Source organism: Gossypium arboreum, chromosome 2 (assembly GCF_025698485.1).
Source record: "Gossypium arboreum isolate Shixiya-1 chromosome 2, ASM2569848v2, whole genome shotgun sequence".
Classification (NCBI taxonomy): domain Eukaryota; kingdom Viridiplantae; phylum Streptophyta; class Magnoliopsida; order Malvales; family Malvaceae; genus Gossypium; species Gossypium arboreum.
Window position 1 is genome coordinate 15,403,908 of NC_069071.1, and position 17,487 is coordinate 15,421,394.

At 35.4% G+C, this 17,487-nt stretch overlaps 1 non-coding gene across 1 annotated transcript; it reads left to right on the forward strand.

Annotated features, from left to right (window-relative positions):
- The first annotated feature begins 16,966 nt into the window (after positions 1-16,966).
- LOC128289705 (small nucleolar RNA R71) lies at positions 16,967-17,072 on the forward strand. The gene has a single exon (XR_008279350.1). It is a non-coding gene; the product is annotated as a small nucleolar RNA R71 (small nucleolar RNA).
- Positions 17,073-17,487: the final 415 nt, after the last annotated feature.

A 17,487-nucleotide genomic window follows, 5' to 3' on the forward strand; every position in this document is an offset into this window, starting at 1 on the left:
GTAACCCGCCCATAAACGAACTCGGACTCAACTCAACGAGCTCGGATGCCTAGTTACATCTCACGAACTCGGAACTCAACCATCTTAGTGACATGTCACTTGTACCCTAATATATTCCCAAGGTCCAAATGGGATTCTTCTCAATTTTACATTTTGATCACCTTCTTCGAAATGTAAAAACCGATACTTGCTAACATCTCATACTTATCAAGTTGTTCACATAATTTGCATATTACCAAATAATAATTCACAAAGCATAATATTTCATGATAATAAATATCATATCATACAAATATCATTAAATAACTTAAAATAAAAATTACGTTACCTTATTTACACATGAACTTACTTCGATACAAAATATTAGCAATCGAGCCTATTCCTCGTAAACTTTATTTTTCCCTCGATCACGACTTGAATCTTGTTTCTATTGATCTATAATACCAAATTAATTTTATTTAATACATACATTCATCAAAACAGCCCCTAATATGAACTTTGGAAAAATCACCATTTTGCCCCTAAACTTTCACATATTTACACTTTTGCCCCAAGGCTCGTAAATTAAACCTCATCCTATTTTATTATGTTTTATGACATGATGATCATTTTTCCCTTCTATAGAAACATCAAATTCACACTCTAACATGTACTTATGAATATTAGGTATTTTTACCGATTAAGTCCTTTTACTCGTTTTCACTTAAAACCGAGTAGCACAAGTTGTCTAACATAATTTAAAACCTCATATTCTATCATAAAACACCAAAATACACAAATTTCACCTATGGGTGTTTTTCCAAATATGAACCCTAGGTTGACTTATTGCTAGCATAAGCTAAATCGAGCTACCGGGATTTCAAAAACATAAAAATCATTAAAAACGGGGCTTGAAATCACTTACTCTGAAGCTTGGAAGTTGAAGAAACCCTAGCTATGGAGAGAGGTAAGGTTCGGCCAAGGCTTGATGAAGATGAACACATTTTGGCCTTAATTTCCCTTTTAATTAATTTTAATTACAAAATGACTAAAATACCCTTAATACATTTCTTTGAAAATTTTGATGTACAAGCCCATTTTTGTCCAAAATTTTAGAAATTGGTCAAACAACCATTATGTGCTTCATGCAAAATCTTTTGAATCAACTTATCATTTTTCGGTACACCAATCCGGTTTTTAAACATCAAGCAACCATCAGAACTGATTCTGAAATCTGACCCTGTATCAACCTCACATTGTTTTCTTTTGGCTTGCAAATCTTCATCGATTTTCTAAGCTTCACAAATCTATTGTAAAAACATCGGTCTTGCTCTTAACTCTGCTAAAATCGAACGATCATCTGATACCTTTAACTGAGTGTTCATAGCTCTCAAAGCAAATAGCAACTTTCTGCTTAAAGCATCGGCAACCACATTCGCTTTTCCCGGATGGTAGTCAATAACAAACTTGTAATCTTTCAATAACTCCAACCATCTTCGTTGTCTCAAATTCAAGTCTTTTTGTGACATCAAGTACATAAGACTTTTCTGGTCGGTATATACTCGACACTTTTCACCATACAGATAATGTCGCCAAATCTTCAGAGCAAACACTATAGCAGCCAATTCCAAATCATGAGTCGGATAATTCCTTTCGTGAGATTTTAACTGCCTCGAAGCATAAGCCACCACTTTTCCTTCTTGCATAAGTACACATCCTAAGCCATTTCGAGAAGCATCACTATACACCACAAATTCTTTACCTGATTCGGGTTGTACCAACACTGGTGCTTCAGTTAATAACTTTTTCAATTCTTCAAAACTCTGTTGACATTCTTCCGTCCACTCAAATTTAGCATCCTTTCGGAGTAGTCTAGTCATAGGAGCAGCAATTATAGAAAATCCATTTACAAACCACCGATAATACCCAGCTAGCCCCAAGAAACTTCTAACCTCGGTTACATTTTTTGGTGGTTTCCAATCAACAATGGCCGAAATTTTTCTAAGATCAACCCGTATACCATCGCCTGAAACAACAAGACCCAAAAATCCAACTTTCCGAAGCCAAAATTCACTTTTACTAAACTTGGCATATAATTGCTTATTTCTCAAAGTTTGCAAAACTATCTTCAAGTGTTCGGCATGTGCTGTCTCATATTTCGAATAAATTAAGATGTCATCTATAAATACCACAACAAATTTATCCAAATATGGCTGAAATATGCGATTCATCAGATCCATAAACACAGCAAGAGCATCTGTTAACCCGAATGGCATAACTAAAAATTCATAATGACCGTACCTTGTTCTAAAAGCAATTTTAGGCACATTCGACTCTTTTACTAGTAGCTGGTAGTACCCAGATCTCAAGTCAATCTTTGAAAACCATGTCGCTCCTTTCAGCTGATCAAACAAATCATCAATTCTCGGTAATGGATACTTGTTCTTGATTTTCACCTTGTTTAATTGCCGATAGTCAACACACAATCTCATAGAACCATCTTTCTTTTTCACAAATAATACGGGAGCACCCCAAGGTGAAAAACTCGGTCTCACAAAGCCTTTATCAGTCAACTCTTGCAATTGCAACTTTAGTTCTTTCAACTCTGCTGGTGCCATTCTACTGAGCAATCGAAATCGGAGTTGTTCCCGGTATCAACTCAATACCAAATTCTATTTCCCTGACTGGAGGCAAACCCGACAACTCTTCTGGAAATACATCCGCGAACTCACACACAATCGGCACTGATTCAACTTTCTTTTCAATTTCTTTTGTATTAAGTACATACGCCAAAAAAGCTTCATAACCCTTCCTCAAATATCTCTGAGCCAACATCGAAGAAATCACACTAGATAATGCCTCTGATTTGCCTGGTTCAACCCGCAGAATTTTACCACTTTCACACTTTAATTCTATAACCTTTTCTTTGCAATGTACTATAGCATCGTGCAATGTTAATGTGATAGCCCAAAATTGACCCTAGTCGGGAAGTGGTTTCGGGACCGCTAAACCGAGTCACCGAAATGTTTGAATGTAATATTTATTGTCTAGAATATGTAATTATGAATGTGTGAAAATTTCAAGTTCCGATTTAGCCGATTGCATGTGAATTCAGTTAGTAGGACTTGTGTGACACTTTTGAAAAGTGAAAGGCTAATCTATAAGGACCTAATAGTGCATGTAGTCAAAGGGAGGACTTGCATGTCAAATCCCCCAAGTTGTAGTGGCGCCATGACAAGGAATCATGGGCTAAACATGTCATGAAACATGTTTTGTTGGTGCATTAGGGAGAAACAATAAACAAATAAGTACGGGTAATAAAGAAAGAAAAAAATGTGTGTGTGTGAGTGAAACCCCCATTGCCGTGCATTGTGGAAGAGAAAAGAAAAAATTGTTCATCCATCTTTTCATTCTCTCTTGATCGAAAATACTAGAGGAAGGAAGGAATTTTGCTTCATGTTTGTTTTGGAAGAGGATTAGGAAGAGGTTGGCTATACTTGCATCAAGATTAAGGTATGTTTGAGGTTGTGCCATGAGATTCATGCATGTTTTAGTTGCTAGCTTGATGTTCTTGGTAGCCCATGGTTCAAATCTTTGCTATGTCATGGGAATGAAATTCGCCAAAGTAAATGTGGTGTTAATGCCATTGCATGCTAAATATCAAGCTTGATAATGATACATGTGATGGGGATTGAGGACTCTTAGATTTTCTTTTAGCATTTTGAATGAGATACTAAGTTCTTTGTTTAATCATGACCAAAATTATGGTGTTGTGATGTATTCGCCATGGTACATCCATAAGTGTGATTTATGCTCATTGCATGGAAAGTAAGATTTGTGTATTGAAATTTTGTTCATGTTTAGTTACAATCAACTTGAGATTCGGCTCTAGCATATATATATGTATATACGCTTGCACACGATGTATTGGTATGACATATATGCTATTTCAAGGTGTATATTTGCTTGTGATGATGTCTCGATTATGAAGTAAATGAGAGATGTGTATTGAGCTACGATATGTAATGCGTTAGTAGTAAAATGTATGCTGTTTTTGTGTGGTATTAAGTGTATAATTGGCCTCAACATGGACATGTATATTCGGCCACATGAGGGGAAATTGGTGTGCATGCATTCGGTTAGAGGCAAGCATATTGATGCCTATTCTTGGCTTAGAAAATTGCTAAGAGGAATATTAACTAATGTGTTGAGTTCGATTCATGATTTCGCATATATGCGACTTTGATGCCTAATGAGTATATATATTGGCTAAGTATCTTGAATTCTCTTCGATGCTCAAATGATAAAACCAATTTATTTGTTAAATTAAGCTCAAGAGCAAAGGGAGCTAAATTCGATAAGGGAAGGAAAAGTCGTCGGATAGTCGTCGAAATCGCTCGACCACGTCCGAGGTAAGTTCTTGAGTAATAGAGCTTAAATTCGAATTGATTAGATCATGTTTAAAGCAAATTAAAATCATGCTCTTTGTGTGTGGCTATTGAGCCGAAATTGCAAGTGTAAAAAGTGCCTTGTGTTTGAGTTTTGCTATTGAAAATGAAATACTGAATGTGTCATAATTTATTGATAATTGTGCTCGGTTATTCAATGATGTCCGGCTAAGTCCCGAAGGCTTTGTGCTAAGTGACTATATCCGGACTAGGATCCAAGGCATTCGTATGAAGTTAATAAATCGGGCTAAGCCCAAGGCATTGTGCAAGTTACTAAACCCGGTTAAGTCCCGAAGGCATTCGTGCGAAGTCGCTATAACCGGCTTCGTCCCAAGGCATTTGAGCGAGTCGTTATATCCGGTTAAATTTCGAAGGTACGTGATTCTAGAATAAGCGATCTTGCTGTAAAATTTCAGTTAATGCGCTTGAAAAAAATTCCAGCAATGAGGTATGTTCATATGAGCTTGAATTAGTTGATTCCTTCAATAATATTCGCCATCGAGTAATGAGTTTCCGGTATTTGACTAAGGTGATCCCTTATGTATGAACATAGGGGTTGGAATGTGAAATGAGTATGATATTGAGAATTTGTGCATATGAAATTATCCGTTAGCTTTATGAATGCTATGCTTTTGTTGTGCTGGAATTTCTTGCTCAAACTTACTAAGCATAAATTGCTTACTCCGCTTTCTCTGCTTTCTCTGCTTTTATAGATTTTGCTCGTTAGCTATCGGATTCGGGATTATTGAAGTCAAGTCATCCACACTATCAAAGCCTCCATTTTGGTATAATTTTGGTTGAACTTTGAAATGGCATGTATAGGACTACCCTTTTGTTGAAGGTCATGTACCTTTCGGTTTTGTGTAAACTTGGATAGCCATGCGAAAATGGCTTATATACGCTTTTTAGTATAGTACTATAATCGCTTGTATGTCGATCATTATGAGGTATGGAATTGTTTTGAAACGATTAGCCATTGGAATGGTTAATCATGATCACACTTTGTGCTATGTATGCAAAAGGGCAATTGAATCATGGAAATCATGAAACAGTAAAGCCTACCTTAAAGACAGATGCTGACTGCAGCAGTGATGTGGATGTGAAAAATCACTAAAAATAGTAAGAATGGTATTAAATAGTGAATAAATTATTTAAATGAACCTTGATGAGTCTACTTTCATATGGAAGAAACGAAACGGTCATAGGAGTTACATGTTAAGAGATATTAAAGTTCTCGTGAAACAGGGCCAGAACGGTTTCTGGATCCCCTGTTCCGACTTTGGAAATTCATTGTAAATTAACCAGAGATAATTAGGAGTCATGCCATATATGTATAGATTCCTCTCTGAGTATAGTTTCTATAGAAATAAACGGCATCAGTATTAAAGCCCTGTACAAGGAGATATTCAATTCGTAACGCACAAAGGTCAGTGTAGTCGAACCCTGGGATAGGGGAGACTTTAACAAATAAACTGTACCAATTGGCTTGACCAAAAATTCTAGAAAAAAATATGTAGATGGACATATGAGTCTAGTTTCAGGGAAAAATTATGAAACAAATTTTCGAGCTCTGAAACTCAAGATATGATTTTTAAGGCGACAGTGATGCAGTAACCAGCTTGTCTGGAAATTTCTAAATGGACTGTGAAAATAGTTAAGTCTGTGTGCACCTTGTGTTCGATTCCGGTAACGGACTCGGGTACGGGGTGTTACAGTTAACCAATCCATACCCAAAATAACATCAAATTCATCAAACAGCAACAACATCAAGTCAGCCAGAAAGTAATGACCCCGAATCATTAAAGGGCATTTCTTGCATACTTTATCAACTATCACACATTTGCCTAATGGATTCGACACTCTGATCATAAATTATGTGTACTCAATAGGTATATTCATACTAGACACCAATTTCATGCACACATATGAATGAGTAGAATCGGGATGAATCAAAGCAATAACATGAACATCATAAAGAGAAAATATAACAGTAATCACGTCGGGTGATGAAACATCTTCACGTGCCTTTATGGCATAAGTTCTAGCTGGAGTCCTTGCTTCAGGATTAGCTGCTGAATCTCTGATTACGTTCTTGCTGCTTGCTTCATTTCCAGCTTTTCTCGAATATCTTCCCTTCAAGTCTGCACCACTAGCTTTTACACTCTGAAATTTTTCTTTTTCAACTCTCTCTAGGTAGTCTCTAATAAAATGATCCGGAGAACCATACTGAAAACATTCATTCGCTCTACATGGGCCAAAATGATTTCCGCCACACCGCTGGCACTCGGGATTAACAAATCTCGAATTCCCCATACTAGCCATGGAAGTAGTCTGAGATTTAAGACCCACATTTTGCTTCTTAAAACTTCCATATGATTGTCCGGCCGAAACCTGAGAACGAGGATTCATATTTCTAGATTTTCTAGATTGCTGTGAGAATGAACTGCTCGTCGATCTTTTCTTCCAATTTCTAGTCTCAGCCTCTACTTTTTTCTTCTCTTTAAGTAGTTTTTCAGCCTTATAAGCCCGATCAACAAGTACTACCATTTCTTTTAATTCAAGAATCCCGACAAATACTTTGATGTCTTCATTAAGTCCGTCTTCAAATCGTCTACACATTTTAGCCTCTGTAGGAACATATTCTCTAGCATACTTACTCAACCTGACGAACTTCCTTTCATATTCAATAACTGTCATGTTGCCCTGCTTCAACTCAAGAAATTCTTTACGCTTTTGATCAACAAATCTTTTACTAATGTATTTCTTCTGAAATTCTTCTTGAAAGAACTCCCAAGTTACTTTCTCTTTCGGTACTACTGAAATCAATGTCTTCCACCAATGATAGGCTGAATCCCTCAACAATGATATAGCACATTTCAAGCATTCCTCAGGTGTACAAGACAATTCATCAAATACCTAAATAGAATTCTCAAGCCAAAACTCTACTTTCTCAGCATCATCATCAACATTTGCCCTGAATTCTTCGGCCCCTTGCTTACGAATTCTGTCAACTGGAGTTCTGTGAAATTTTATCAGATCTACACCTTGAGGCATCGGGGGTAAAGGTTGAGGAATTGGCGGAGGTGGGGGAAGTTGTGCATTCGGGCTCGTACGAACGAACTCAGTATACGAGGCATTCATCATCTGGAGAAAGGCTTCCCGAGCCCCTTACCCTCCTCCTTGACCAACAGTAGGAGGTGGATTTTCAGTTGGCACCACCTATTCACTGGTTCTCCAACTACGACGAGGGGATACATAGCTCCAGGTTAGAGGGATAGACTCATATACCAGCACTAGGGGTTAGAACGTAGCCTGACTCTATACTTTTGGGTTATAGGGTTTGAGCTTGGGATTACTTAAGAACTACACCTACAAGGTGATTATCTGTCTTCCTTTCCTTTAACGGTAACTATAGCCGGAGCTGGTGCATTACTCTCTACATCATCAGCCACAGCTGGATCAGGATCCATTTACTATAAAAAAAATCATTTAAAAGGTCAGAAGTCGTCACACTATCACAATATATATATGGCATGTATAGCAAAAACCGTACATACAATACGTTAGTCCGAGAACAGACTAAACCTGCTCTGATACCACTAAATGTAACACCCTCACGCTCGAGACCGTCGACAGAGTCGAGCTTGAGGTGTTACTAAACTTAATTTATCATTTAAAGAATTTTAAATCAATTATTCCAACTTTCGCAATAAACTATCAATCTGCGACATAGTAGCTTAAAAATTCATATCTCGAGTTCCGAAACTCGAAATTAAGATCCGTAAATTTTTCCTGAAACTATACTCATATATCTATCTAATAATTTTTTTCTAGAAATTTTTTTTGGACCAATTAGTACAGTTTATTAGTTAAAGTCTCCCCTATTACAGGGTTTGACTACTCTGACCCCTGTGTATTACGAATCAGATATCTCCCTGTATAGAGTTTTAATGATTATGCCATTTGTTTCTCATAAAAATAGACTCAATAAGAATTTCATAAATGTAAGGTAAAACTCCTAATTATTTTTTTAAAATTTATGGTAGATTTTTAAATTCAGAACAGGGGATTTAGAGATCACTCTGACCTTGTTCCACCAAAACATAAATATCTCCTAAAATAAAACTCATTTACCTATTATTTTTCATCCATATGAAAATAGACTCATCAAGCTTCAATTTCACAACTTATTCATCATTTAATTCCATTTCTTACTATTTTTAGTGATTTTTAAAATTCACGTCATTGCTGCGGTAATATTCTGTTTTATAGCAAATTTTACTTTACTATAGATTTTCATGGACTAAATAGCATTTTAAATATACATGAAATCAAATATGATTTAGATTGGCCATTCCAATGGCTAATCATTTACAAACCCTTTTCTTACCAAACCATAACCATATCATAAGATCATTTACACAAAGTGAGTATAGTGCTATACATGCCACATTCAAAATATACAAGCCATTTTACCAATTTAGGTCTTCGGATAGTGTCAACGAGCCTTCGACCTATCCCGATTCTCAAGCCGGCTTGTCAAAACTACAATGAGTGAAAAGGAGGGAGTAAGTATAAATGCTTTGTAAGTTCACATGCAAATAACAAGTAACATGATCATGCAATCCAACATAAACATCATTAAGACACTCATGTCATAAGAATACTTACTATCTTACCACAATTTTGTCTTACCAAATTCTCAACCAAGGATTAAATTCATACCTGTTCATTTTCACTTCTTCAACACGTTCCTCATCGAATCACTTTCGTTTTAAGTACTCTCTCTATTCTCTTATGATTCTCCCGTTGAACACATTGGAATATAATTTCGGATAAGTGGATAGTGTGCACGTAAGTGCTATACTCATAGCTAAACAAGCTCAATAGCTTTTGAAATCTATGTAGTCAAGCTACCATGTAACCCGCCCATAAACTAACTCAGACTCAACTCAACAAGCTCGGGCGTTCGCATCCATAAGTGATCTCGGACTCAACTCAACGAGCTCGGATGCCTAGTTACATCTCACGAACTCGGAACTCAACCATCCTAGTGACATGTCACTTGTACCCTAATCTATTCCCAAGGTCCAAACGGGATTCTTCTCAATTTTACATTTTGATCACCTTCTTCGAAATGTAAAAACCGATACTTGCTAACATCTCATACTTATCAAGTTGTTCACATAATTTGCATATTACCAAATAATAATTCACAAAGCATAATATTTCATGATAATAAATATCATATCATACAAATATCATTAAATCACTTAAAATAAAAATTATGTTACCTTATTTATACATGAACTTACCTCGATACAAAATATTAGCAATCGAGCCTATTCCTCGTAAACTTTGTTTTTCCCTCGATCACAACTTGAATCTTGTTTCTCTTGATCTATAATACCAAATTAATTTTATTTAATACATACATTCATCAAAACAGCCCCTAATACGAACTTTGAAAAAATTACCATTTTGCCCCTAAACTTTTACATATTTACACTTTTTCCCCAAGGCTCGTAAATTAAACCTCATCCTATTTTCTTATGTTTTATGACATGCTGATCATTTTTCCCTTCTATGGCAACATCAAATTCACACTCTAACATGTACTTATGAATATTAGGTATTTTTACCGATTAAGCCCTTTTACTCGTTTTCACTTAAAACCGAGTAGCACAAGTTGTCTAACATAATTTAAAACCTCATATTATATCATAAAACACCAAAATACACAAATTTCACCTATGGGTATTTTTCCAAATATGAACCCTAGGTTGACTTATTGCTAGCATAAGCTAAATCGAGCTACCGGGATTTCAAAAACATAAAAATCATTAAAAACGGGGCTTGAAATCACTTACTCTAAAGCTTGGAAGTTTAAGAAACCTAGCTATGGAGAGAGGTAAGGTTCGACCAAGGCTTGATGAAGATGAACACATTTTGGCCTTAATTTCCCTTTTAATTAATTTTAATTACAAAATGACTAAAATACCCTTAATACCTTTCTTTGAAAATTTTCATGTACAAGCCCATTTTTGTCCAAAATTTTAGAAATTGGTCAATTTTCTATTTAAGACCTCCTCATTAATATTCCAAAGTAATTTCATACTAAAAACTTCTAGAATACAAGTTTTGCAAATTATTCTATTTAGTCCCTAATCTCAACTTAAGCACTTTATGCATCGAATTTCATCACGAAAGTTTCAAACAATCATGCAATCATATCATAAACCTTAAAATAATTATAAAATAATTATTTCTATCTCATATTTGTGGTCATGAAACCACTATTTTGATTAGGCCATAATTCGGGATATTACAATAAACCTCGAGTGCCATATCTTAACGTGATGAAGAAAGACCACACGAATGAACAATTTGGTAAATTTCTTAAACTTCTGAAAAAATTACATATTAACTTACTGTTTGTTAAAGCTTTTTCACAGATGCCCAATTCTGTTAAATTTTTAAAGGAGCTTTCGGCAAACAAAAGGAAGTTAGATGATTTGTCGCATATGGAACTAAATGTAGTTTGCTCGACCATATTGAAAAATAAACTACCCAACAAGTTGAAAGATCCAGGGAGTTTTTCTATTCCTTGTTTAATTGGTAGTTTGAATATTAACAATGCTTTGGCTAATTTAGGGGCTAGTATTGATGTCATGCCCTATAAAATGTAACACCCCTAACCCGTGTCCGTCGTCAGAATAGGGTTTTGGAGTATTACCGAAACATTCAGAATATTTTTCTATTAATTTACATAAATTACTATTCATTATCCGAGATTATACATATCATCCCATATATAGACCCTCGAGGCCCAACATGAGTGTTGGAATCAAATCGGGGCTAAATCGGGAACTCAGAGAATTTTCACAAAATTCCAAAATTTTTCCTAGGTGCAAGACTCACATGCTTGTGTGTGGTCTAGGGACACATTCGTGTGGTCAGGCCATGTACTACACACGCCCGTGTCCCTACCCCATGTAACTCTTTAACTTTTAAAGCATGAAGAAATTGAAGTCACACGGCCAAGTCACATGCCCGTGTGGTAGACCATGTGGCAAATTTTTATTTTCAAAATTTAGGTGCAGTTTTCTCATGGCCGGTGTAACACGCCTGTGTTCAAGGCTGTGTCAACTACACGGCTGAGACACATGCTCGTAAGATAGGGAAAAATATACGGAGTAAGCATTTTTGCTTAGTAAGTTCGTATAACGGAAAATAAACTTACCGGTCTTATTTATTAACACAAGCACACATAAATATATATTCCATCAATTTTGGGTAAGTTACCTAAACACATACATTTATTCAAACAAGTTAGTCACGTAATCTCATATGAATATTAAGTAAACATAGATGACTCATCACATTACGAGTTCCATAAAATTTTCACCTTTCCTTGATTCAAGATTCCTTTTTCTGTTGAACTATTGAAATACTGATGGGCTTCCGGTTAGTATACTCAAAAGTACCCTTTTGGGCACAAATTTAAAAGCATACTATCGAGCCACATGTAACACCCCTAACCCGTAACCGTTGTCTGACTAGGTTAAAGGTGTTACTAGATAAATCAAAATATTTTACGAACAATTCATAAACATTATCTACAATCATAGTCAAACATTATCATAGAGTCCCTTATATAGGTCATCAAGACCTTAAACATGCATTAGAAAGTGGTCAGGACTAAACCAAGTTCATACAAAAATTTTTGAAACTTAAACAAGTTTTCAAAGTTGTACAGGTCACACGCCCGTGTGAACAGGCTGTGTGCCTTACACGACTTTAGACACGCCCATGTGTCTAGGTCGTGTCAAAACAGGGCATACATACTGACTTGTCCGCACAGCCACATGACACGCCCGTGTGCCAGGCCGTGCAAAAATTAGGGAGGCCAATGACTTGGCCACACGGCTGACCACATGCCTGTGTGTCTAGTGTCATGGGTTGTGAAGGACAAGGAGCAACCATGACGGACTTGTGCGATCCATCGCATTTGAGGGAGGTCATTTGGCCCAATCAGACTGGTCCAGTGCTTGGAGAGATTGAAAGCCCATCTCCAGAGCTTGGCAAATATGGAAAGTAATCTTCAAAGATATGCTTGGCAAATATGGAAGGAGATCTTCAAAGATATGTGATCCTAGACTTTAATGTAATCTTTAGAAGATACGATTTTGTAATCTTGGAGATTTGATATCTAGTTAGCTTTGAATCTTAGCCATTGATGTATTTCGATCTGTACCGTTGATATTGGGAAGGCTCAACTAAAAATAGAGGCCTCTCCCCCTTATTGTAATTCATTCAGTGATCAATAGAATTTTGAGAGTATTCACTCAAACTTTTCTCTCAACTGTTCTTTTTTTTTGGTGACTTTTGTTCATCTTTCGAGATCGTTCTTACTTCGTTCTTCTGCTATTCTTCGTGGGTTCTGGAGAGGAGTTTTGTTGAATCCTCAATTGTTGCGAGATAGGCTGACTTAGGCATTTTTGAAGCGAAGAAATGCTTAAGGCCGCACAGATTGGTTGTGAAAACTCTAAGTCCATGACACTAGCCCATGGTAGAAAACTGACTTGGCCACATGGCCGAGCACATGCCCGTGTGTACGACCGTGTGGTCTACCCAGGCTCATTTCGAAGTTTTATTGAGTTTCTTTATATCTTATGGTTATCCTAACTGTGAGCTGTTTTTATTCTTATTATTTGTTTTCTAATTTACATGATAAATACTTGATTCTTGTTCTCAATTGTATGCTTATTTCTTGTTTTAATATTTTCAGAATATTAATTCATGTTTAATGTGCTTATTTCAGTTGAGCAAAAGTACCTGTTTAAGAGTAGCTCTAGCATAATTAAGTGGAGTTGCATGCAACCCTAGAAATAGGATGACATAAATCTACTGGATTAGAGTTAAATCTAATAGGGGAATCCATAGATCGAGTTAATGTGACAATAGGGGTTTTAATTAGAAAAATATTTCAATTAATTAACTTAGAGTCAGTTGTTCTTACTCTCGAAAGAGATATTAACATGATTTAGGGATTTCTACGGATCAAGACACAAGTGAATAAATCATTTAATTCAGATTCATAATAAAGGTGAAGTCTAGGTGGATTCTTTCCTGGGTATTGTCTATCTCATTGGTTATCTTTGATTATTTTCTGATTTCATTCTCTGTTCCATTCTTAGTTAGATTAGTTTAATAATTTTAGATTAAAAACAATCACTCTAATTTGTTAGCTAAATAATAGAAAAACGATAATTACTAGTACTTTTAGTCCTCGTGGATATGATATTCCCTACTCACCATAACTGTACTATTGTTTGATAGGTGCGCTTGCCTTAGTAGTATTTATAGTTAGTTTAGTAGCGATCACCCATAGTCATGTGTTTAGCAAAATTATGCTCAAAAAATAATAAATTTGTGAACATACAACTTGAGTAGATATATCACTCAGTTATTTTCAAATATTAATATGCTAACAAAAATATGTACTAAATGTCTTCCCTTAATAGGTTTGTACTTAAAATTTTCCAATCAAATTTTATTTTCCTTGATTGAACTAAGTAGCAATCCTAAAGTTTAATTATGTCTTCATATGTTGTGTTCAATGATTCCTCTCCACTAATGTAGTCGGCATAAAAATCTAAATCAATAGGTCTTTAATATAGTTGTAAAATGGCTTAGGTTAAGGTAGGAAAAAGATAGATAATTTTTAGGCTAAACCTTAGACTCAGCTTGCCTCAAACCTTCCAATACAATTATTCCCAAGAACACCAACTCTTTTGAGTTTGAGTACACACGCTCTCTGTACATTTTTCTTCAATGACTGGATTTCTTTTAGCAATCATAGATGGTTTCTTGAGTATACAACTCAATATTTTGTCCTTGAGCATTCCAATACTTCTCTCTAACTCCCCCAAACTTAATCACAAAAAAATATTTTAGATGAACTGATTCTAAGATTTGGGACAAGTAGAGATAAATTTTAAGGAAGGGATGTCTTATTAATGTATGGTTCAGAAAAAAATTAGGCCATATAGCTCAAGGTAGGGTTTCAAGGGATAATTATTTACTAAGGTTGGCTTAAAAGGCTCAAATGATCCAACAAAAATTTTTCCTAAATCATTTTCAAACTACCATGCCTCTTAGGATTTCGCCTTTAAGGAAATTACTAAGTCAATTTTAAAGGCTTAAACTTTCATGCATGCTTAGTTTTTCTAAGGAATTAAAAATTCTCATGATTTAACTTATACACATTTACTAAGTTCAGTATTTTTGTCATAATTAAGCTAACATAAAAATAATTGAAACAATAGAATTTTATACATACTAAAGCTAACAAAATTAAGCAAAAATTAAATTTTCGAGCAATATTTTCTATAACATAAATTGATGGAAAGAAAATAATTTTCATTAAAAAAATCTCAGAAAAATTTCTAGTCCCCACTAAAGAGAATCAATGTCCTCGTTGTTTAAAACATAAAATTAAAGGGACAAAGTTAAAATAGTAAATGGAAACTGTGCAGCAGGTAGGATCGCAAGAAAGAGAGATGAGTCAAATTTGACTACTTAAATGCCAAGCCTTTCCTTGACAGATCCAATCCTAAACATGCATGTATCCATTACCACACTTCTCATTTTTCATGGAAAAAATAATGTGCAAGCTAGCTCAATTTTATTCATAATTGTAACTCAATATTTATTGAACTAAAAATGTAAAATAGCAGTAGAGAAAAACAATGAAATAAATGACAGCTGAAAATATAAAATAACGATAGAGAAAAGTTAAGAGAACTCCCTCAATGTTATTTGGAATTGTTATTGACTGAAACTGTGTTAAAAGACCACCTATCATACTAACCATACTCATGAACAAAGTAATTATACTTTTTCCCAGCAAATCTGTCTAACATATGATTAGGGAAAGAAAATTGGAAATGATCTTTCTTAGTGGCCTCATTTAACTTCCTGTAATTCATGCAAATCCTCCAACTTGTGACTCGAATATATGAAATAATCTATCTGATAGTCTTCTTGTGCCTTTCCAAAACCACAAGTGACTCTTATTCTTGATTCTTGGTGAACTCAACTAAAATAATGATAGTTAAATTTGAAGATAGACCTAAATAATCATATTCCAAATGAGGAGGCAAAATCTTCAGTTCCAATTCAACTAGCTTTTCAATCAACGCTTTTGGTTATGTGTACTCACGAGATGATAACTTTAATGATTCGAGTGGAACTTCTTGAATGAATCCCTTCGAATTAGCTTTTAACAAAGGCAAAAATTCTTCATCTTCATCATCACTTGGCGAATCCACTAGTAGAATATGTTCTAATGGATCATTTAGAGAATTGAGTTCTAATTTTGTATAAGCCAACGATTCTATCTCAGAATTAGCAAAGCAATCTTCAACTACATCTGGGGATTTAGTAGCATTGAAGTCATTAATAGTTACCTTGTCCTCCAAAAGTTTCTTAAATTGAGTATCCTACTGCTACTTCAGGAATCGTTGAGGATATAAGCAATGTAGAATTTTAAATCTATCTAGACTACTCTGTTGCGGTACAGCTACAACCTTGGTCTTCGGTGTGGAACTCTTAAGATTAAATTGTTGCACAAATGTTTTGGTAGAGGTCGTGGGAACAACCTTTTAAAATGTGGGGATTTTTTCTTTGATTGGAATTTTCTCTTTGCTTTGAGAAACAAATGGTTCACTTTCAGCTTCAACATCCTTGGTTTCTAATTTCTTCCCACTCCTCAAGGTTACGGCTTTGAAATTCTCCTTACTCGTATTTCTTGGGTCTTTTGTATCACTTAACAAAGCACCTTGGGGTCTATTTCGAAGTCCATTAGCTAGCTAACCTGCTTGATTCTCCAAATTCCTTAAAGTGGCATCATTCTTTTCCATGTATGCTTTCAACAAGTTTTCCAAAATATTGGATGATTCAACTTGCATTGTATTTTGAACTTGTTGAGCGAACGCTAGCAGTTGATTGGATTGAATGTAATTGTTGCTAGGACCGACTCCTTGGTTACTCCATGAGAAATTTGGATGATTTTTCCATTAAGGATTGTAATAGTTCAACTGTAGTCTCGACCCATTTCTGTTCTAATTCTAATTACCCATGTAGTAAATAGACTCTGGGTTTGATAGGAAATTCTCGAAAACATGGCCGTCTCCATAATAGACATAAGAAACATTCTGAAATTAACTTGACTTCTATCCTGTTAGATTACCATTGAATCCATTAGTAGTAAAGTTCTTAAGCATAGAAGACATGAATGATACTTGAGATTCGAAAGAGTAACTGCATTAACTTCATGTACTCCTATCACTCTTCTTCCTATGGTTGTTTGGTTGGTTGGCCACTAATAATTATTGCTAGAAATTCTTTCAATAATCTCATACGTTTCATTGTAGGACTTTGAAAGAAGTGCCCTATTTGCAGAGGCATCTACCACCATTCTTGTGTGTGCATTAAGACCAGTATAGAATGTCTCCATTTGAATGTAATAAGGAATACCATGGTGAGGACACCTTAGCAATAACTCTTTAAACTTCTCCCATGCCTCGTGTAACATTCTTCATCGAATTGTTGGAATGTAGTGATCTCATTTTAAAGTTTGGCATCCTTACTGGGAGGGAAATACTTTATCAAGAATCGTTTGGCCAATTCTTGCCATGTACTTATGGAACTGGATGGTAGAGAGTTCAACCACACTCGTGCTTTATCTCTCAAAGAGTATAGGAATAATTTCAATCTCAAGGCATCTTCTGTAACTCCGATCAATTTGAACAAGTCACTTAGTTCCATGAAAAAGTGAAGATGAATATGTGGATCTTCAGTAGGCATCCCATTAAATTGACCCACAATTTGAAACATTTAGGATATGATTAGATTTAGTTCAAATTGTTGTGCCTCAATTTTGGGCCTCATGATACTCGGATTGAGCTCATCGAAGAGAGGAATAACATATTGTCAAAAGACAAAGTTTTTGTCATCGGCAACAATGATCGAACTGCGAGCATTATAGGCAAAA